This window comes from Halictus rubicundus, chromosome 14, assembly GCF_050948215.1.
Source record: "Halictus rubicundus isolate RS-2024b chromosome 14, iyHalRubi1_principal, whole genome shotgun sequence".
In the NCBI taxonomy this organism is placed as follows: domain Eukaryota; kingdom Metazoa; phylum Arthropoda; class Insecta; order Hymenoptera; family Halictidae; genus Halictus; species Halictus rubicundus.
Window position 1 is genome coordinate 2,182,334 of NC_135162.1, and position 22,541 is coordinate 2,204,874.

The window sequence follows — 22,541 nt, forward strand, 5'->3', positions numbered from 1 at the left end:
GTGCCATATTCGACATCTGTATCTTTTTCTTCGTTCTTTGCTGCTTCTTGTATAGTGTTGGCACTGTGTGATTCTTCTACAATTTCTTCTACAATTTCTTCTATTATCTCTATGTTTTCCGTATTGTACATCGACGTAGCTGGCAGCATTTCACGATAATTATCCGCACAGAAATCTACTTCTATTTTGTTATTGCCTGCTTCGCTGTTGCATGCTGCTGCATTCAATTGTCGTCGCCTGAACATATAGTTTGTTTAACGAGAAATAGTTTCACATTTTTCAATTTAACATCTCATTAAAATAATTAGTAAGTAATTTAATTAATTGAAAGGTTTGAATTATGTAATTCAGTTACAACGTAGTTGAATTACTATATAATTGAAATATAATGTAATTCAATTGTGCAATTGAATTACAACGTAATTGAATTAGCACAACTATGCCTACATAATTCATACGGGTGATTCTACGTCAAATCGATTACTTTTTTGGCCTCGATGTCAGGGATTTTGATGAATTTGAAATATGCTGTAGTTCATATGTAATTGAAAGGGGAACCCCCCCCCCCGCGGGAGGGGGTCATTATTTTACTTATTTAAAAATTATTGAAAAGATACTATTTTGTATTTTTAGATGAATAGAGAGGTTTATGATACGAACGCCTGAGTCCCGCTATTTTTGTGCAAAAGGTACAACTGGTATTCCAGATGTTTTTAACTCATTATTGCAGTCAGGCCTAAGGTTCGTTTTTTTTTTGGACACGTACACCTCTACGGCTCTGACCCTCTAAATAGCGATTTACGTATCATAAACCTCCAGATGCGATCCTGCTTCGGGCATTACGAAGCGCGCGACCCCCCACGGGCCTATACCTGAGCGTTTCCTTCGTCAATAACTACTACTGCTTTGTATTAAACGTTCGTATTGTATATTAACATACGTTTACTTATTTGTATTTATTGTAAACCAGAAAGCATGTCAGCTCACTGAAGATAATAATAATACGGTTATTCCACGCAAAACCGGACACTTCTTGGAATAATGTTGCGGGTGTTGTTCAAATTTGAATATGTTCTATTCTTCAGTGACCTATGAAGGAATCTTCAATGATTTTTCGATATCTTAAAAATTGTTCATTTTACAGAAGTGTAAAAAAACGTGTCACCCTTTTTTCATTAAATGATAAGACTAGAATTAACAAACCGATGAGAATGAGTTTTTAGGAGCTTATAGTGAAAACATAGGAGTATCTGCTAAAAATGTTGTCATTTGAGAAAAATGTTTTCTCAACATTTATTTTGTAATTGTTTTAAACAACTGCAGTGTTTTCATAGCAGGGGCATTTTTAAAAATTTGGAAAGAAATGAGGATACAGCAGTCGAATGGAGAAATGCAGTGAAGGTAGAAGAAACAAACTTTACCGGAAATTGAAGCAGTTTTCAAACACACCCTGCGTGGGTCTGTGGTACGTCAAGTTTCATTGTGAAACGGTACGAACGGGCAGACTTTCTCAAGGACGTGAGAATGGTTTTTTTGCCGTACCCGAGTCGTAAAGTAATAAATTCGCCTAAGAGACAGGAAGAGGCTCTGCAAAATGACATCGCCTAACTCGACCATAACAGAAACCCAAACTGAAATTCGAACTGACGTCAGAAAACACATGTTTCGAGCATGTACTGTTACACAGGGTGAGGCACTAAAACCGGCCACCTGAATAACTTGGTTGCTATTGGTGATAGGAAAAAACGCATCAGGCCAAAATTATTTGGTATCGAGCGGCTGATTATTCGATGTTACTATTTTTTTGATTGGTGGAGGCGTCAAGAAGATATGAATGTCATCTCAGTTTTTGTTTAATGGAACCACATATTTTTGAACTGCTACGATTGTAGCCCTTCTCCAGACAATTTCAACGACATAGTCATGGTCATTCAAGGTCATTCAAGGTTATAAACGTTAACAAGGAGGAAGAATATAAATTCACTGTGAATGCTACGTAATGGGATATTTTCTTTATAACAATCGAACCGAGTCAATGCAAAATATGAACAATGTGCTTCAGTTTTTCATAGTGAGTATTCACACTGTTTTTGGGTAAGTATTGTATATATTTCATTGAATCATAACAAAACTAAAACTTAATTTTTTACGTTTTCTGCAAACTTTGCCTGCAAACATCCAAAAGCTGCAGATAATTAATTTGACTAGACAAATTGACCAAAAGTTCATCAATTTGAAAACGTACTGGTTAAATTAATTGGATTATCTTTTATATTTGTTATATTTTTGTTTATACCTTTATCTTTTATAAACGCATAACACGTATGTGAAATAATACGAAATAACAAAGGGCGTAATATATAGCATGGAAATTATTTTCAGATAATTGAAAAATTATCTATAATTATAATGAATGATTATAAAAAATACTTTTTGACACGCCTGTGATGCGTTTTTGCCTTTTCGGTAATTTTGGTATGCATTGAATACAAAAAGATAAATATAAAATACATATGCAAAAAGTAAAAAATGGTGTAGAAGATTATAATTCAACGAAATTATAATTCAAATGGAAAAATTACCAATTTTCATCCTAATATCCATTTTTGCGAAAGAAATGTATTTCATATCGTGATATACACGAACATTGAATTTCAAAAAGTAAATCTTGAACAGTAAATTCCGCACTGTGACTAAGGCGAACAAGTGGCAAAATTTTGAACAAAAATCCAAATGTGTTTACGAATGTATATGTATTGTTAATTAGTCACAAAAAATTAAATTTAACAATAAAATTAAAAAATTAAAAAAAATTCACAATATTTATGTATAAAAATAATTGTTATATGCAGTTTTAATATGCTCCTAATATGCAGTTTTGCCAAGGGAATTTTTCGTACATCCTGATATAAACGTCTAGTGAGATGTGCTCCACTTGTCTGCACTGTGCGCTGCGGCGCACAGTGGGCAATTTGAACAAAATTGGATTCAAAATCAAGGAACTTTCGATAGGAATGAGGTAGAGCGATGAAATTTTTTTAAATGAAAGCTGCAACTTTGTAGAATATGGGAAAAAATAGGGAGATTATTACCATCCAATCATTTCAACGAAAAAATGACTTCATTAGTTTTTGTCACAAAAATCTATTTTTTGCAAAATCCTGAGGTCGTAGACAAATTTTGAGACCAGATTTGAAATCAGTGTGAAAAAATCTATGGGAACTGATGTGTAGCATGTTAAACAAAATTTTTTTCCGCGCGTGGTATTGGAAAAACTAAAATTTTCTTGAATTTGTGCGCGTTTAACGAATGTTCTCGATGTTAAAAAACGTTCATACCACAATCTCTCTATTTTTCCAATATTCTACAAAGTTGCAGCTTTCTTTAAAAAAAAATTTCATCGCTCTACCTCATTCCTATCGAAAGTTCCTTGATATTGAATCCGATTTTGAACAAATTGCCCACTGTGCGCCGCACGGGAACACTGTAGATGTATCTCACTACATGTTTATTTGACGATGTACGAAAACTTCCTTTGACAGAACTGCATATTAGCAGGAAATTCATATTATTATTCATTTAAAAATCATGTAACAATTATTTTTATGCACAAAAATTGTGAATTTGTTTTGTTATAATTATTAACTACATTGGTAAATATAATTGTCTGTAAGAAATTTCCTCTATATATACTAACCAAACTACGAGAAGTCCCCAAAAACAGACCGTTTGTCCGCACTGTGCGCCGGCGGGTATTATGAATCAAATTTTAGAAAGAAATATATACAGGGTATCCCAGCTAACTTGACCATCCTCGCTTAGTGTTAGTCATAGAAAAAAACGTTATAGGGCAATATTAACCTAACCGAAGGGGCAACATAATGATTCGGAAAAACTTTTTTCAAGGTCATTTTTTTCTAGATATCAAGGTCATCAATTTTTTCTAAAAGGAACTGTATATTTTTTTTATGGCGATGTAATAGTTGGGGTGAAGACCTCTTCAATGACATATTATACAATGACCTTCGTATGACTGGGTACGAAAAATCCAAAAAGCATTACAGGTATTATCAGCGATAATTTACTACACTAATTGGTTTGATTGAACTACTCTATTTCAATAAATGTTCGAAATGATCACCATTGTTTGCAATACATTGTTGTATACGGAAAATAAATGATTCTCTGGCTGTTCTAATAGTTTAATTGCTAATATTGGAACATATGATGTACAGTAAAATTTCTTTCCCTGTCCAACAGCCATGGTTTTATATTTATTTATAACTGGGTCTATTGCGCCGGCCGCGCCTACCGCACCGATGAATGGAATGTATTGAATGTTAGTGAATAAGTTTTTCTTATCCTCAATAATGAATAATTTCAATTTATAAACGCTGATAAGCTTTTGATTTCGTTTACTACTGTTAGTTCGATGTCAGTTTACAATAGAAAACAGATATATTTATTTATGGTGAGGCTGGAAACTCTGCGGAAGCATCCCGTTTATACGCGGAGAGATACCCGGAAAAACGTCATCCTTCTCGAAGGAACTTCGATGTCGAGTAATTCAATCAAACCAATTAGTATGGTAAATTAATCACTGATAATACCTGTAATGCTGTTTGGATTTTTCATACCCAAGGTCACACGAAGGTCATTGTATAATATGTCATTGAAGAGGTCTTTACCTCTACGATAAAAAAATATATAGTTCCATTAAAAAAAAATGTATGATCTTGATATCTAGAAAAAATGACCTCGAAAAAAGTTTTTTCCGAATCATTATATTGCCCTTTCGGTTAGATTAATATTGTCCTATTACGTTTATTTCTATTACTAACACTAAGCGAGATATTCAAGGTGGTCAAGTTAGCTGTGACACCCTGCATATACAGTGACTCCCATAAATATTCGGACACTAGGTACAACTAACTTTATGATTTAATAATTCGTTTGTTGATAAAGCAATCGCCCTGGAAATTGTTTTTAGCAATAAAACATTTATTAAGGATGATAAACATGTATAATTTATTTGAGAAATATACATACGTTTCATAATAAAAATTATTAAACGAAATAATGGACCATTTGTGGCTCACAAAAATATTCGGACACGTATTATATTTCTCTGGCAATCGTCTTCTGGGGACGCGATATTCGAAGATCGGGAAAACGTTTGTTTATAAACAGAATCGCGTGGACCATTAGATGTCCATGCCACCTCACTACTGTCAGTAGTAAACGTGAATTCGTTCAAAATGGGTCGCAAAGGAAAGAATACGAGTTTCGATGTGCGACAGCTTGTAATTTTTCATCGAGAAAAAGGAAACGCCTATCGCGAAATTAGTGCAATGCTCCGTATAAGTAAGAGTACTGCTGCAGATATCTGTCGACGATTTTATATTGAGAATCGCATTGATTCTATTCCGCAAACTGGAATACCAAGTCTCTTATGTACGAGGGAGAAAAGCAAAATTATTCGGAAAGTGAAAAAAATCCGCGCTTAAGTGCTCCAAAACTATGAACCAGCGAAACCAGCTATGAACCTATGAACCTGTGCTCCTAGTGAACTATTAGGCGAAAGCTCCAAAAATGTTTCAGCCGAAACAGTTCGGAGAGTGCTGAGGCAAGCTGGTTACAGTGGAAGAGTAGCTAGAAAGAAACCATTTATCAACGAAAAGAATAGGAATAAACGAAAAACCTTTGCAAGAGAGGTAATTTCTAAGGCTGAGACGTGGTGGAAGGATGTCATATTTGCTGATGAAAGCAAATTCAATCTGTACAATTCCGACGGAAGAACTATGGTGCGGCGGAAAGCGAATAAATAGTTTAATTTTGAAAATACAAGAGGTACAGCGAAACACGGCGGAGACAGCGTAATGGTCTGGGGTTGCATTGCGTCATATGGAGTCGGTAACCTAGTGTTTATTGACGGTATCATGGACAAAAATCATTATTTAAATATACTCAAAAATAATTTAACTCAAAGTGCTGAAAAGATGGGGCTTAATAATACTTCTAAGTTTTACCAAGACAACGACCCCAAGCACAAGTCACGTATTGTGCAAGAATTTGTATTATACCGCTGCCCCAAAATTCTTCATTCGCCGCCCCAATCACCGGACCTTAATCCTATCGAGAATTTATGGGATGAATTGGATAGAAAAATTCGAAAAACCCCAATTACATCGATAGCTGAATTAAAACAAAGACTTGCAACTGAGTGGTCGAATATAACTGTTGAATATTTAAAAAAAATTACAAACAATATGCCAAACAGGTTAAGACATGTTCTTAAACAAGATGGTTATGCCACGAAGTATTAAACAAATGTTGTAATGCTAAATTACATTATCTAAATTGAAAAATTAATATTGTCCGAATATTTTTGTGAGCCAAAAATGGTACATTATTTCTTTTACTAATTTTTATTATGGAATTTATGTACATTTTTCAAATAAATTGTTTATGTTTATCAACATTAATAGATCTTTTATTGCTAGAAACAATTCCCGGGACGATTGCTTCATTAACAAAGGAATTATCAAGTCGTAAAGTTAGTTATAGCTAGTGTCCGAATATTTTTGGGAGTCACTGTATATATATAATTGGGAGACCATATTACCACGTTACCAAGTTACCATGTCTTTCTCTCTATTACATTCGACATATATCATACATACATAAATAAATATTACTAACAGCAAATTCATAGTATAAAACGTAACTTACCTTTCTCGCCACTTTTTATTTTTAGATGCGCGGGTCCTAAATGGTGTATAATGGTTTTTTCTTTTACGCCCCACGTTGCTTTGCGCTTCATCACCTTGTATTCTTCCTTCCATGATTGTAACACCCACACAATGACACTTTACACTATATTCACATTTACACTTTACACTATCTTCACACAATTACACTTTACACTATATTCACATTTACACTTTACACTTTACACTATATTCACGCAATTACACTTTACACTTTACAAAATTATTAACAAACCGCGTTGTAATAACGAATCGCTTCGTACTTTCGTACTGTAAAGCGCGCGACGGTGAACTGGTCAACCAATTCTGTCACACATCGGTTACAAATCGGTGAGAGAGCAAAAGATAGTGCAAACATATGATTGAAGTATTTCTCTTTCTTTTTCTCTCTCGCTCTCACCCCCGCTTTCTCTCTTTTTCTCTCTCGCTCTCACTCCCGCTTTCTCTCTCTTTCTTTCTCACGCCCGCTTCCTCTCCCTTTCTCTCTCACTCTCACCACCGCTCTGTCACTCTCACCCCCCACTCAAAGACAAATGAATACAACAGGCACCCTGGGCCTTGCCGATAGGACCTGGCAAGGATGCGATCGTTAGAAAGAAAGTTGTCGTCCAGCTGGAAACATCGTAAGTACCCTTCACTCTTGCTACGCCTGTCTCTTGCAGGAAATCTCTTATTCTTTTTTTCGTGTCACTAATTTTAACGCGGCTTTTCTATGAAATCAAATATTTTGATCGAAAGCATCTTCATATTTTAAATTGGTTTTTGTACAGTTTGCTTTGGTTTAATACAAGTTTCCTATTTATTTGCAAATCTGTTTTCACGCGGTATGTATATTCTGCGTACATGGTTCCTTTCTTTACACAAGTTTTGTATTTTTATTCCATTCTGTTTCCTTATTTTGCACGGTCTTTTTATACGGTACGTATCCACCGTGTAAAATGACACCGACGTGTATCTGATTTTGTAACCTTCACTGAGCATACAGTGTTCAGGATTCAAGCTGTGGAATTCGGTGCCTATTGTCGAACTGGCGACCGCTATTTCATACGGTTTTTGTCGCGTATGTCAACACGCGGCAAGAGCGCGTGTCGCCGTTGCTCGACACCGCGTAGCAACCGTTTCAATTCTCATTGGCCGAATTTCACTGCTTGAATCCTTCAAATTGAGACAAACAAGGATCGTCCGATGTGCGAGCTCCAATCACGGTGCTCCACATTCGACGGTCTTTGTTATTTAAGGCACCTGCGTATGCCTTCTCGCTCTCTTAACGTTCTGAACGCTCATCAATCGCAAGGTATCGCTCTAGCACGTTTGCTCGTCTGTCCGCTCTCGTCTCGATAAGTAGAGATTCTCATCTCTCGCGCTCTGAGACTCTCGCGATTTCGCATCATTCGGGAGCGGTATTCTCGCGATCTCCCGCGCCGCGTTACGTGCACGCTTTTCGTGCCGCTCAAGATTTCCTCTTCGCGATCCGACGGCAGAAGTTTGCACGCGCAAGATCTCCGTACGTTCGCCGGCTCGCGATTCTCGTGCGCGCGTTCTCTCTCGCGCCCTCGAGTGCCTCGCACCTCGTGCGCCGTGCAACCGAGTAAAATAAAGTGCATTTTCCCGAAGGACAAGGGTTTAATTCTCCCGTCTCTCCTTGCCTCCTCGCGCGCTCATTTCTGAGTGGTCCCGGCCCCCCGGCGACTCCGACCTTCGGTCGACGCCAAACATACAGTGAAGCGCAAAACTAGAAGTAGAATAAAAATAAAGATATTTGTGCAGAAACAGGAACAATGCACGCAGAATAAACTGTGTGCAAACAGATGTACAGAAAAGTAGGAAAGTTGTGTCAAACCAAGGCAAACTCTACAAAAACCAATTTAAAATATAAAAATTCATTCAATCAAAATATTTCATTTAGCAAACATATTTCAAGATATAGATATGTAGAGTTTTGTAGAGTCTGCTACAATAATTTTTGTAATTTTTTTCAGATGCCAACCGTAGCGACACAAACGGAAAGGAGGCTGACGTCGCGCCGCTCGCCGGCATATTCGCGCCGGAGCTCGCGATCGCGATGCTCCCGGCCCGAGTCGCGATCCCCGAGACGCGGGTCGCGATCGCGATGCTCGCGGAACGAGTCGCGTTCCCCGAGACGCAGGTCGCGATCGCGATGCTCGCGGCGCGGATCGCGGTCGCGGTCGCCGACATGGCTGTCGCATGCGTCTCGAAACCAATCCTCCCGATCGTCTACATCGTTTAGGCGGTCGGACGAGAGTCTTTTTTTCGCAAAGAAGGTACGTACAATAGTTTTGTGATTAGATCAAATGACTTGAATGTTATTGAGAAGTTAGAAGGATTAGTTTCTTAGACGAGGTGTAACAAATTTTTGAAAAAAGTTTCAATTGGTCGGAATCGCAAAAGAAATAGTAAAAGTTGGTTTTTTTTAGCTTTTTTATCTGAGCCTGTATGGAAAATTTAAAAAATGTGTTTGATTTTCTTGAATAAATTATATCCATGCTGAATATTTCATCTATATTGGTTAATTCGTTTACGAGTTATAAACGATTAAAAGTGTGGCCGAAAATCGTGAAAAATGGCAATTTTTCCACTTGCGTTTATAACTCGTAAACGAATTAACCAATATCGGTGAAATTTCCAGCATGGATATAATTTATTCGACCGAATCAAATACATTCTTTAAATTTTCAATACAGGCTCAGATAAAAAAGCTGAAAAAAAACAACTTTTACTATGTCTTTTGCGATTCCGACCAATTCAAATTTTTTTCAAAAATTTTTTACACCTCGTCTAATAAACTAATCCTTCTAACTTCTCAATAACATAAGAGTCATTTGATCTAATTTTTAAAAAGTTATGTTGCTTCAAATAGTGTAGACTCAGTTTTGCTCGTTACTGTATATGAATGAGAACATTTAAAAAATTGTCCGTTTAATAATGTTTGTTTTTAACGTTACAGCTGCAGGAAATACAAAAACAAATCAAATCGATGAACGAGGAGGAAGTGGCGGCAGGGGTGGCAGTGGCGGCTGGGGCAGCAGAGGAGGCAGGGGTGGCAGAGGAGGCAGCGGTGGCTTGAATGGCAGAGGCGCCCATAAGAGTGGAAGAAAAAATTATTATATATTTAAAAATTAATTTTAAATATATAGGACTAAAACTGATATGTTTAATCTTTTTTGTTATATTCTCCATCTTGCCTTTGCGTTATTCCTTTAAATTCCTAAAATCCAATATATTCCTTTTTCAATTAAAATTATTTTTATCATTATTCTACTCTCGTGTGCCTACTGTATGCACCTAAAAGATTATTTTCATAGACTTGGTAATTCAATTGTTATAATTTAATGAAAAAGGTTGACACTTTATTTTCAAGACCTGTAAAAGTAACCCTTTGCACTCGGCGCTATTTTCATTCTAAAACTAAATTTTTCTCTTCTGTCTTAGAATATTTTCATTTTATTCATACGAAACTGATCCGATTTCCACATATAATATTTAAATGTTTAGTAATCTGTTCAATTCAAATTTTGTAATGTAACAAATACATTGTAATATTTGTTGTAATTTCTTTGAAATAATGCCACAACAATTTCTAGTGGTGGTTCAGAGTCACCACTCGAGTGCAAAGGGTTAACAATTTCTTTTTCTCTTTTGTATAATGTGGTACTTTATGTAAGCTCATCGGTATACAAATGTGATCGCAATTTCATATGATACATGAAGCTACAGCTACGACTATGCTATATGCGTATATGGACAACTGCACATTGCTTGCATGAGTCCGAAACATCAAACTAGCGGAGTATTTGCATGTATAGGAAAATTATATACATATACACACATAAACAGATACTTCGACATAGGCGTCGAACATAACCACAATCTACGCTTGCAGTTTCCTCCAATCCCACTTCGACAGTCCTGTGGGGCCGGCGACACAGCCGCGCAGTTAAGCGCTTCTGCGCCTGCGCGGCCGGGCGATAGCGGCAACGAGCGCGTTGCCGACTCTGCCTTCCTTCTTCTCCGAGCCTTCTTCGAGAGAACCTGGCTGCGCTAAGACGTGTTTCGCTACGGAGAGATTCCTTGTAGAACTGTTCGACCGTGCCGGTCTATATTTAATTATCGCGACTCGTTTCGAAGTATCGCGAACTCTCGCTGTAAGCGTGTGAATAGACCTCGTCATCAACTCTCGCTGTAAGCGTGTGAATAAACCTCGTTATCAACTCTCGCTGTAAGCGTGTGAATAAACCTCGTTATCCGGTCGTTCTCCGACGCGTATATTACTCGTGAGGAGTGGGCCTCACGTACCATACCGAAAATCCCCACATTCGTGACCCCGACGTGATAGTCGAGAGGACGAGGAGGATTGTATCGAGGAGCTTGGTGCATCTGCTGCTGTTGCAGCCATTCTTCACCGGCACGGAGCCCTGGGCGGCGTACGGACGGCGGCGAGGGAGCATCACGGCGTCCGGTTTGAGGTTATGCGTGAAGCCACCGACACCGGCGCCTTTTCAACGTGACGCCCCAGCAGCTCGTTGTTCCGGGGTTGCCGTTAGCCGATTTTTTCCTGCTGCCGTCGATTGGACGACGCGGGGACAGGCGAGGGGATTTCCGCCTCACCGGCAGTGTAGTGCAGTTTTGTGCGTGTGCAACGTGCCGGGTGTGAGCGTATTTGGCGTCGTGCGACGTTTTAAGCGGTTATGCGAGGCCGCGTGTCGTTATACGGCGCGTATGTATGTGTGAGTTTGTCTCCGGTTTCGTAGAGAGCGTTCATTTTGCGTGTTGCGGCTCCGCGCGTGTTCATTTCGGCTTTTAGTTGCCCATTTGGGCTGTTAGCGTTTAGAATGCGTTTCTTTTCTATGTTGCGCATGAACGCGTGTCGTGCCCGCTGCGTCTTAGGGTCTAGGTACCCTTGGCGTGCGTATTGCCCGTGGTTGCCGCGCGAGTTTCGCGTCGTTAAATTCGCGTTATTGTTCGAGGTCGTCGTAACCTTCGTATGCGCGTTTTTGCCCGCGGTTGCTGTGCGCGTTTCACGTTGTTCCACGCGCGTTGTTGATGTTCGCAACCTTGCGCAGTCCTATACGCGTTAGTTTCAATGTCGCGTAGTTTTTTTTGCGCCTTTATGTAGCTCGCCGCGGTAGGCTCGCGGACACCGCGACCTTCACGCGTGTTGATGCCCGTCGCGCTTCTGTTCGAGGACGTCTTGTCCTTCGCACGCACGTTTTTGCCCGCGGATTTACAAGCGCGTTTCTCGCGTTAATATGCGTAGTTTTGCCTTTTTCACGTTAGGGCGTGTGCGACTTCGCGTTTAGCGAATTGTTTTTTTCTTCTTTTCCTTTGTCGATTCATTCCGCGCGCTCTTTTTGACCGTCGCGTCGCGAACATGGCGTACGTTATCTCGGCGCGTGCCAGCGCGGCAACCGCCGTATTTTATAACGTGTTTTCGTCGCGCATTCTTTGCGAATTTTTCGTTGAGCGTTTCGTATTCCGGCGAGTTGAGCTCAAATTTTGCGGTGCGAACTCGGGTTTCGCGTTTTTGCGACCCCTTATTTTCTTTCGCAACTCAGGGTTGTGCGTAATTCCGAGCTCCAGGCGTGACCTTACCATTGTAACACGCCCGAGCGTTATCGTGTTTACCTTCTTATGTGCCCTGAGTCTGTTTGTGTGCGCGAGCGTCCTTCGGACCAGCCCACCGTTCTTGTTCGCGCGTGCTTAGATTTCGGTCAGAGAGCAGTTTCCGTTATCGTGGAATTTTGTTTCGCTTCTGTTTGCGTTTGCGAATTATTTAGTAACAAGCTTCGTTTCACATTGTATGCTGTTAGTTAGACGTTAGTCCTAAATGTCACCAATCCAAGGTGACCCGACATTGTCGTCATTTCTCCGAGTTTTTGCTCCTGATGTTCGGTTCAATCATGCCCTCAGGGCATTATCGGTCATATTCCGTCGTCAGTTAGTTTCGTGCATTGCGTAACCTTTGTTGTTCGTTTTTTTCGCGTAGAGCAGTATCGGAAGCGTGGTTTTCACGCTATGGCGCGTCGAGGTGTTAACCACCGATGGGTTTTATTCCAGTCGCGCCTATTCATTGCGTTATTATCTCTGATAGGTTGCGATCGTACTAGGAAGTTCCCCTATCACCCCGCATTCGTACGGCGTGATAGAGCGGTGGCACCGCGTGCCGACATCGACCGTGCGCCGTTTTTTTTGTGCGTCTCTTTTGCGTTTCCCCGTTGGGAAGATTTTTTTTATTATTCCTTGTACATAGTTATCGTAAGCCGCACTTCCCTCTAACTCTTGTACATAGACATTTTTATTCTTGTTATATCGTGCGCCTACGAGTTACGCACTGAGGGGGGAGTGTGTGGGGCCGGCGACACAGCCGCGCAGTTAACTCTGCCTTCCTTCTTCTCCGAGCCTTCTTCGAGAGAACCTGGCTGCGCTAAGACGTGTTTCGCTACGGAGAGATTCCTTGTAGAACTGTTCGACCGTGCCGGTCTATATTTAATTATCGCGACTCGTTTCGAAGTATCGCGAACTCTCGCTGTAAGCGTGTGAATAGACCTCGTTATCAACTCTCGCTGTAAGCGTGTGAATAAACCTCGTTATCAACTCTCGCTGTAAGCGTGTGAATAAACCTCGTTATCCGGTCGTTCTCCGACGCGTATATTACTCGTGAGGAGTGGGCCTCACGTACCATACCGAAACTCCCCACAGTCCTTCTACTTAGGCGCCACCTGATGAGCTCCAGCTCAACTAAACTTGTCACATTTTTTGCTTTATATTATCGATATCATGAATTCTGACGCTAGAAAGCCATGCCGAAACGGGAAACAAGTTTTCGCCTTTATTTCGCAACAGAATCAAGACAAATTATAGCTCAATTTGTAGCTGGAGATATTTTCTAATGCGGGCTGGTCTCGACATCATCCAGAAAACTCATCCAATGGCATAAAAATGCTTGAATTCCACGGCACGTGCATCGTCAATGTTTGGCCTACTTCTAACGCTCATATTTCTAAATATCTCCATAATCTCGTCAGCTCATGACCAGCCCGCATTAGATTGAACCTTCCTCTTTCGAATGAGCCCTTTACCAGCGACAAAATATTCCTTTTTAAGGACGAAAACTTGATCCCCGTAAAACCATATTTTGTCGGTAATGTAGTCACTCTACTTTTGGCGCTCCGGGCCCTTAACAAGAGATGTTGAATATTAGTTTTAATAAACTACCGGCACAGGCTTGCGCCCCAATTTCGCAATAAATAAAATCTAGAAACTCGGGAACCGTATTAAACAACCAGCGAGCTGATTGTTTAAACAGCCGTCGAGTTAATTGATTAATTTAATTGCGAAATTTGTCGAATGGTTTCCACCTGTCGCTTATGTAATCCGGATCGAAATTTCCAGAAATTTCGTTCCGAGCGACCGGGAAGGAGCCGTTAATTGTTTGTGTTTCGCTCTGATCGACGGTTAGCACAGGTGCTAATCGTCGGCAGAACAAAGACACACAACAACGAACGGAAAGGGGAGGTCAACGGGGTTTACCGTGTATTTGAAAACGGGCACTTGGACAAGGAGAGTCCAAATGACACCGTTACAAGTACACGGGGGAATAGACAGAAATTACAGAGATAGTGAGAGAGGGTTTCGACCACTTACCCCGCTTGGGTTCCCTGTACAGGTGGTCGGTTTCCCGGAGGTCCGGCTTCGGTGGAGGCGCTTGGTCGTCGGTGGTCCTCCTCGTCGGCGGCTGGTCGCGCCCCGATCGCTCCTCGGCTCTGGTAATCCTTTTAGCAGAGTTGGGCAAAAATTTATTTTAAAATTTCGAATACAAATAAATGAAATCTATTTTTTATTCGAACTCGTTTCTCTCGGATACATATTCACCACAGTCTATCCGTCGGATACTTTTCACGATTTTCATTTGTCGTCCGTGGGTCATCCGAATTGCGGAGCAACGGCTATGCGTATCCGACGCCTCTAGCGGCGAGATTTCTTATTTGAGAGAATGTATCCGAAGATACAGCTGATGAGTTGCAAAGTATCTTTGATTTTTATTCGATAGTTTTTAGCAGCGCCCCCATGTATTCGACGGTCAATTTCGGCAGATACTCGCAACTCAGAATGTATCTTTGATTTTCGACGTACGATTTTTACGTGGACCTGAGATTTATTCGGATGGTCGATGTAGGGAAGATGATTTATTTGATTTTTTATTCGAGACGAGCATGAGGAATAAATGAAAATCAAATGTGTCTTTTATTCGAAATTGTATTCGAAGTTCGGATAAAAGACCGAGCGACGTTGCCAAGTCATAATACTTACGTTGTAATATGCAAGTACGTACTATGGTATAGTGACTCCCATTAATATTCAAACACTATTTATTAATTAAACGATTGTTTAAACCAATGAATTTGTATTATTTAAACGAATTTTTAAACACATACATGTTCATTATTTAAACGATTGTTTAAGCAAATAGATTTGTATTATTTAAACAGATATTTACATAGGTAAATGTTTATTATTTAAATGACTGTTTAATAAATGAATTTTTATTATTTAATCAGATCTTTCAACCGATACATTTTTATTACTTAAACGATTGTTTAAACAAATAAATTTTTATTATTGAAACAAATGTTTAAACCAATACATTTTTATTATTTAAACAATTGTTTAAACAAATAAAATTTTATTATTTAAACTATTATTTAAACAAATACATTTTTATTACTTAAACGGTTGTTTAAACAAATAAATTTTTATTATTTAAACAATTGTTTAAACAAATAAATTTTTATTATTGAAACAAATGTTTAAACCAATACATTTTTATTACTTACACGGTTGTTTAAACAAATAAATTTTTATTATTGAAACAAATGTTTAAACCAATACATTTTTATTATTTAAACAATTTACGTCACCTTTTGCAATGAGTAAAAGTCTTTATAATAAAAGGAAATGTCATTGGGTTTCACCATCGGTACTCTGCTGGATATTAAGGTATTAAGACAATTTTATAAAGCACTCTTTAGATTATGTATTATGTACAGGTATACGTACATAGGCATTGCATGCTATGGCATTTTTCTGTCTACGGTTCTGAATTACCGACTCTGTAGAATATGCAGAAATTTAGAATCAAAGACATCGATGATTTAAATTATCTGGAACAGTACTAAATAAATAACAAGTTAACCATTGAAACAATGAATTAAAAAATTATTACTGAAAATATATATTTATGACGACAATTATCAGTGGATAGGCATAATTTTTTAACGAAGTTTACTGCAAATTTCATGCTGATATCTCTTACGGTTCAACATTTATTGTAAAATGTCACGAAATATATATTTCTCGACCCAGCACAGTGTCCGGCCGTCCAAGGCTGTGTATCGCGATGCAGCATTCGCTTCAGATAATTTTAATTTCGTTAATTTTAAAATGTTCATCTTTTTAAAAAACAGGTCTGTAAAGAGGACACTTGGGGCTATATCCTCATTTTTTTGCAAATTTTTAAAAAGTTCCCTTCTATGAAAAGATTGCATTTGTTGAAAACAACGCACACCTTCGGCCAAAAAGAGAGTAACACATGTTTCGTTCTTCTACTCTCGGAATCATTCGGCAGGGATCGACGTCTGTCGTTGCACACATATACATATGTATATCGTCGCCTGTGATTGCACATATATATACATATATTTGTAGCCGCTTCGACTGCGGCGAACGTAGATAGAAAAGGACAGCATGCAAACACGGCCGCGTGGCCGAAGGCGCTAGAAAAAGGCAGCACAACCCGATGATATTATTATTCGATTTGTACCGTGTTTGGGCTTATTTTGTTCAGGAAAACATTTTCAATCGGTAGGTAATGATATCATTATGGTAACGTTAATAAGAAATAATATTAGGTATAGTTGGTAAACGCCAATACGCTACTGGTTACAATGTTGCCTCTGCTACTGAATCACGACCATATGGAGCGTCGCGTCATGTGCCGCCTGGAGACAACAATGTAAGCGTTTCACCATCACTTATTAATAACAATAAAATGTGTGTTACAATTCATAATTCTGCCATGGGAACATTATTAATCGATTGCAAATAGTTTGCTGATGAAAACAAGTCTAAACACGTCACAAATCTGATAAGTTAGACGGTGCCAGTATTGAAACGTTTCCTTCGAAGTTTATCAACGAATTTTATTTCACTAGCTGACCGTTCCATTTCGATAGAGTCCGCTGCCGTACCAGAGCATGTTCTACAGAGTCGGTAATTCAAAACCGTAGACAGAAAAATGCCATAGCATACAATGCCTACATATGTACGTGTACCTGTACATAATACATAATCTAAAGAGTTCTTTATAAAATTGTCTTAATAACTTAACATCCAGCAGAGTACCAATGGTGAAACCCAATGACATTTCCTTTTCTTATAAAGAGTTTTACTCACTGCAAAACGTGACGTAAATTGTTTAAGTAATAAAAATGTGTTTGTTTAAACAATATTTTAAGTAATAAAAATGTACTGGTTTAATCATTTGTTTCAATAATACAAATGTACTGGTTCAAACATTTGTTTTAATAAAAAAAATTTATTTGTTTAAACAATCGTTTAAATAATAAAAATTTAATTGTGAAAACTAGCGTTTAACTAGTAAAAATGTACTGGTGCAAACATTTGTTTCAATAAAAATTTATTTGTTTAAACGATTGTTTAAATAATAAAAATTTATTTGTGTAAACTAGCGTTTAACTAGTAAAAATGTACTGGTGCAAACATTTGTTTCAATAAAAATTTATTTGTTTAAACAATTGTTTAAATAATAAAAATTTATTTGTGTAAACTAGCGTTTAACTAGTAAAAATGTACTGGTGTAAACATTTGTTTCAATAATAAAAATTTATTTGTTTAAACAATTGTTTAAATAATACAAATTTATTTGTGTAAGCTAGCGTTTAACTAGTAAAAATGTACTGGTGTAAACATTTGTTTCAATAACAAAAATTTATTTGTTTAAACAATTGTTTAAATAATAAAAATTTATTTATGTAAACAAGCGTTAAAAGTTTAAACGATAAAAAGTGTTCGATTATTAATGGTAATCACTGTACCGTGGTACGTATTTACGTATTATGGCTTGGCAACGTCGGATAAAAAAGTCGGCCATCCGAACATCGAATACAATTTCGAATAAAAGATACATTTCATTTTCATCTCTGCCAAATACTCGTCCCGAATAAATCCTCAAATAAATCGTCTGGCCACATCGAGCTTCGGATATCGAATAAAAGTTACGAATAAATTTCGCCGCGACATCTGCCTTCGAATACATTCTGAAATTAATTTTTATTCGACGCCTAAAATCGTTCGGATGGTCGGCGGACGCCGAGTATCTACAAATAAATCCGTCGAATAAATGGAGGCGTTGCAATCGACCATCCGAATAAATCCTGAACATAGCCAGAAAATCATCCGGAGGCACGTCGAATACAAATCTCGAAACCAGACGCTCGTCGAATAAAGATACAAATAACTTCTCGCGATTCATCCGACTTCGAATAGAAACAAAAGAACAGAGAATTTGTATCCGAAGGCCGTTCAAATAAATTTTTCATCGGATACTGCCCAACTCTGCCTTTTAGATACAGTGCACTTATAGCACTCCACTTGGTATAAACTCGCGTTTTGGGGGTTGCGGTACCCGTCGGACTTTCGCGCGAAACGAAAATTTTCTAAATTTTGACTGTTTCGGGGAGTCGAGAATATCTCCTCGATTCCTGGAAGTTTGACGGGCTGTGGAAAGCGGATATTATGCTTTTTAAAAGGCTAATTGGGCCAATCCACACGGCACTGCAATGCGTGGCCGACCCGTGACCGAGGGGGAGCAAGCCCCGACCGCTCCGTCAAATTCCAAAAATCGAGTTAATATTCTGACTCCCCGATGGGGAGTGTATCAGATATTAAGCTGATAAGAACAGATAAAAGGCGTTTATTTTCAATCAATTGTCCCCCGGGTTACATGTGTTCCCAGGGGCAGTACAACATGAGAGCGAAGTGAACCGCCACGGTAATCGGAGCTTAGCAGCAGATTTTTTGAGATTTTTTGAGTTAATAGTCGCGAAAGAATCTTAGAAGTTAAACTCGAAGTGAGTTTAAGCATTTAATTAAAAGAATAGCAAATAAATAATTAACTAAATTCGCGCGACTTCGAGGAAAAGAAGAGCAAATCCCCCCCGGGGGACTAGTTCCGAATCTTCGGGTTCAAATTACGTGAATTCGGTTATTAAACTGTACTAAGTGGATCGAGACACAGTGCAAATTAAAGTAAAATTAATGAATCTACTTACATGTAATCGGGAATTCGTACGGTACGGTTTTTTCCTCGTCGCGAAAACCCGCTCGGTCACACGAATCGATGAAATAACTACGGTCCGGAACATCTAGAAAAGAGAGAAAATAACAAATTAGTAACTAATTAATTAATAAATAAAAGAAGGCGGGCTGTGCGTGCGGAGATTACTCGCCACGAGAACCCCTTCTTTCCAGTGAATCGTGGAACTGAGAGTGCCGGTGAAAACCTGTAAAAAGAAAAATTATTAGTATACTAATGGTGGAAATAGCTAATTAAATTAACGGTCGGAGTGATGGACATGTTAAGAACAGCAGTGCAGTAATTGAAAGTGAGAAAAACGGACTTAAAGTGAGGAATTTAGATGTGGCGGCCCGCGCAAAGAGCACGCCGACCACCGACAAACATACATTGTATACGCGGCGGCGACCGTCCTCGGAAAGCCGCAGCGAAACACGTGAAGATCGGCTTCGGGGACAGTCGCCATCTGTTAAACAATCGACTGACGCGAGGGAGAATTGGTCGGTCGAAGGCATGCGATCGACACTCGCTCGCGAATGTCGGTATAGGACGGTTGAAGGTCCACCGACGAATAAAGACGTATACCCGCGAACACGGCCTCAGTCAATTCACCCGACTCCCACATAATTGGTGACCCCGACGTGATCTGTCGCGCAAAGGCAGAGCGAACCGCGGTAGTGTGCAGTTCGGGTGCATAAAAAAAAATTAATTACGGAACGCAGCGATGACTGACCCGCTAGCGCCCGGTAACGCCAACGTCGTACCCTTGGCGGGCGTAGCACGAGTGGCCATAAAAATCCCACCGTTCTGGGAAAAGAACCCACGAATATGGTTCCAGCAATTGGAATCCCAGTTTGTCCTGTCTGGGATCACGCAGGACGTCACAAAGTACCACTACGTCACAGCGAACTTGGAGAACAAGTACGCTGACGTAGTGGTCGACATTATCGGAAGCCCGCCGCAAAGCAATATGTACGAAACGCTCAAGACGGAGCTCATACGGCGAATCGCGGATTCCAAGGAACAGGACATCCGAAACCTGCTGGAACACGAGGAGATCGGGGACCGGAAGCCTTCCGTCTTCCTGCGACGCCTGCAGGGCCTCGCCGCCGGTGCCGTGACAGACGAGTTCCTGAAGACGCTGTGGATGGCGCGGCTGCCAACGAACGTACAAACTGTGCTGGTGACGAGACGGAAGGACCCGCTGTCCGACCTCGCAGCCCTCGCCGATGCCGTCATCGAGGTGTCGTCTCGTCCGCAGGTCAACGCCGCATCGACGAGTCGAATGGACGAGACCCAGGCGTTGATAGCGGAACTCCGCCGCGAAATCGCGGCCCTTCGCGTCGGTATGGACACCCGCCGCGCGCGGTCCAAGTCGCGCGGTCCTCGCGAAAGAAGGGCGTCGAAGTCGCGAAGCCGAAGCGACGAGGTACCACCTGGTGACGGCAGATGCTGGTACCACTGGAAGCACGGTCCCGCCGCGAGGAAGTGCCGCGACCCGTGTTCCCAGGCGACGGAAAACCGGCGGGACGGTCGTTGATGGCGGCGAACGACTCTGCGCCGGCTACAAGCCGCCTGTTCGTGACGGATCGGACAACAAAAATCACCTTCATGGTGGACACAGGATCCGACCTGTGCGTTTTCCCGCGTTCGCGCGTGAGTGGTGCACGCGAAAGGACGGCATATGAACTTTACGCCGAGAACGGTTCAACGATCACGACGTACGGCTCCGTGAGGTTCGCGTTGAACTTCGGCCTACGTCGGGACTTTTCGTGGCGGTTTGTGATCTTGGACGTTACAACCCCGATAATCGGCGCCGATTTTTTGAGCCATTACGGACTCCTAGTCGATATGCGCGCGAAAAAACTAATAGACGGTGTCACGACGCTGTCGGCGGCTGGTCGTATAGTGACGTGTTGTGCCGATAGCGTGAAGGCGATTTCCGGTGAGTCCACCTACCACAGGATCCTCGCGGGATTCCCGGACCTCACGCGGCCGTCGGGAGGACACCGCACGGCCAAACACGCGACGAAGCACCACATCCGGACGACGCCAGGCCCGCCGGTATCGTGCAAGCCCCGTCGGCTGGCCCCGGATAAACTCCGCATCGCTAAGGCGGAATTCGAGGCGATGGTGAGGGACGGAACAGCGCGCCGATCCGAAAGCTGTTGGTCATCGGCCCTACACCTGACACCGAAGAAAAGCGGCGAGTGGCGACCGTGCGGGGATTACCGCGCATTAAACGCGAGAACAATCGCGGACAAATATCCGGTGCCGCACATCGAAGATTTCGCGCAGCGCTTGGGGGGAAAAAGCGTGTTTTTTACGATAGACTTGGTGCGCGCATACAACCAGATACCGGTGAACCCGCAGGACATCGCGAAAACCGCGATCACGACCCCGTTTGGTCTGTTTGAATTCCCCTGGATGTCTTTCGGACTTCGAAACGCAGCGCAGACATTCCAGCGGTTTATGGACGAAGTGTTACGCGGCCTCGACTGGTGCTACGTTTACATAGACGATATTCTGGTCGCATCGAGCTCAGTCGAGGAACACGAAGAGCACCTACGCGAACTTTTTTCCCGCCTAAACGAGTACGGGGTGCTCGTCAATTGTGCGAAGTGTGTGTTCGGTGCGCCGGAGGTGACGTTTCTCGGCTACGCAGTGTCCGCGCACGGTACCCGACCGCTTCCAGAGAAAGTCGAAGCGATTCGAACTTTCCCGCGCCCGGAAACGGTGAAAGAGCTTCGACAGTTTCTGGGCGTAATAAACTTTTATCGACGATTCGTGCGAACGGCCGCCGAGATGCAGGCGCCACTCAACGCGGCCCTCCAGGGTAACGTGAAGGGACGAGCACCGGTGACATGGACTCCGGAGCGAATCGAGGCCTTCGAGAGGTGCAAGGAAAGCCTGGCGCACGCAGCTCTTCTGGCCCATCCCGACACCACGCTGCCCCTTGCGATCTTCAGCGACGCATCGGATTTCACGGTAGGCGCTGCGTTGCAGCAGCGGTCACGCGACGGATGGCAGCCGTTGGCTTTCTTTACAAAGAAGTTAACGGCGGCCGAGCGCAAATACAGTCCGTATGATCGGGAACTGCTCGCGATATACAAGGCTGTACGGTATTTTCGGCATATGGTCGAGGGTCGCGAATTCACGGTTTTTACCGACCATAAGCCCATAACTTTCGCGTTCGCGCAGCGCCCCGAAAAACATACGCCGCGACAGTTCCGCTATCTGGACCTCATCGGCCAATTCACAACCGACATTCGACATGTGGCCGGTCGAGACAACGTGGTCGCCGATGCTCTGTCCCGGATAGCGGAGATCTCTACCGCGATAGATTACGCGAAACTCGCGAAATCGCAGCGAGAGGACGA

The 22,541-nt window shown here is 41.2% G+C and overlaps 1 long non-coding RNA gene and 1 pseudogene across 1 annotated transcript; one reads left to right on the top strand and one right to left on the bottom strand.

Annotated features, from left to right (window-relative positions):
- The first annotated feature begins 1,369 nt into the window (after positions 1-1,369).
- On the top strand, positions 1,370-6,893 carry LOC143360821 (uncharacterized). The gene is made up of 3 exons (XR_013083355.1): positions 1,370-1,688; positions 1,947-2,071; positions 6,758-6,893. It is a non-coding gene; the product is annotated as an uncharacterized LOC143360821 (long non-coding RNA).
- Positions 6,894-18,616: 11,723 nt separating this feature from the next.
- Positions 18,617-18,795, bottom strand: LOC143361156 (U2 spliceosomal RNA; annotated as a pseudogene).
- Between the last annotated feature and the right edge of the window lie 3,746 nt (positions 18,796-22,541).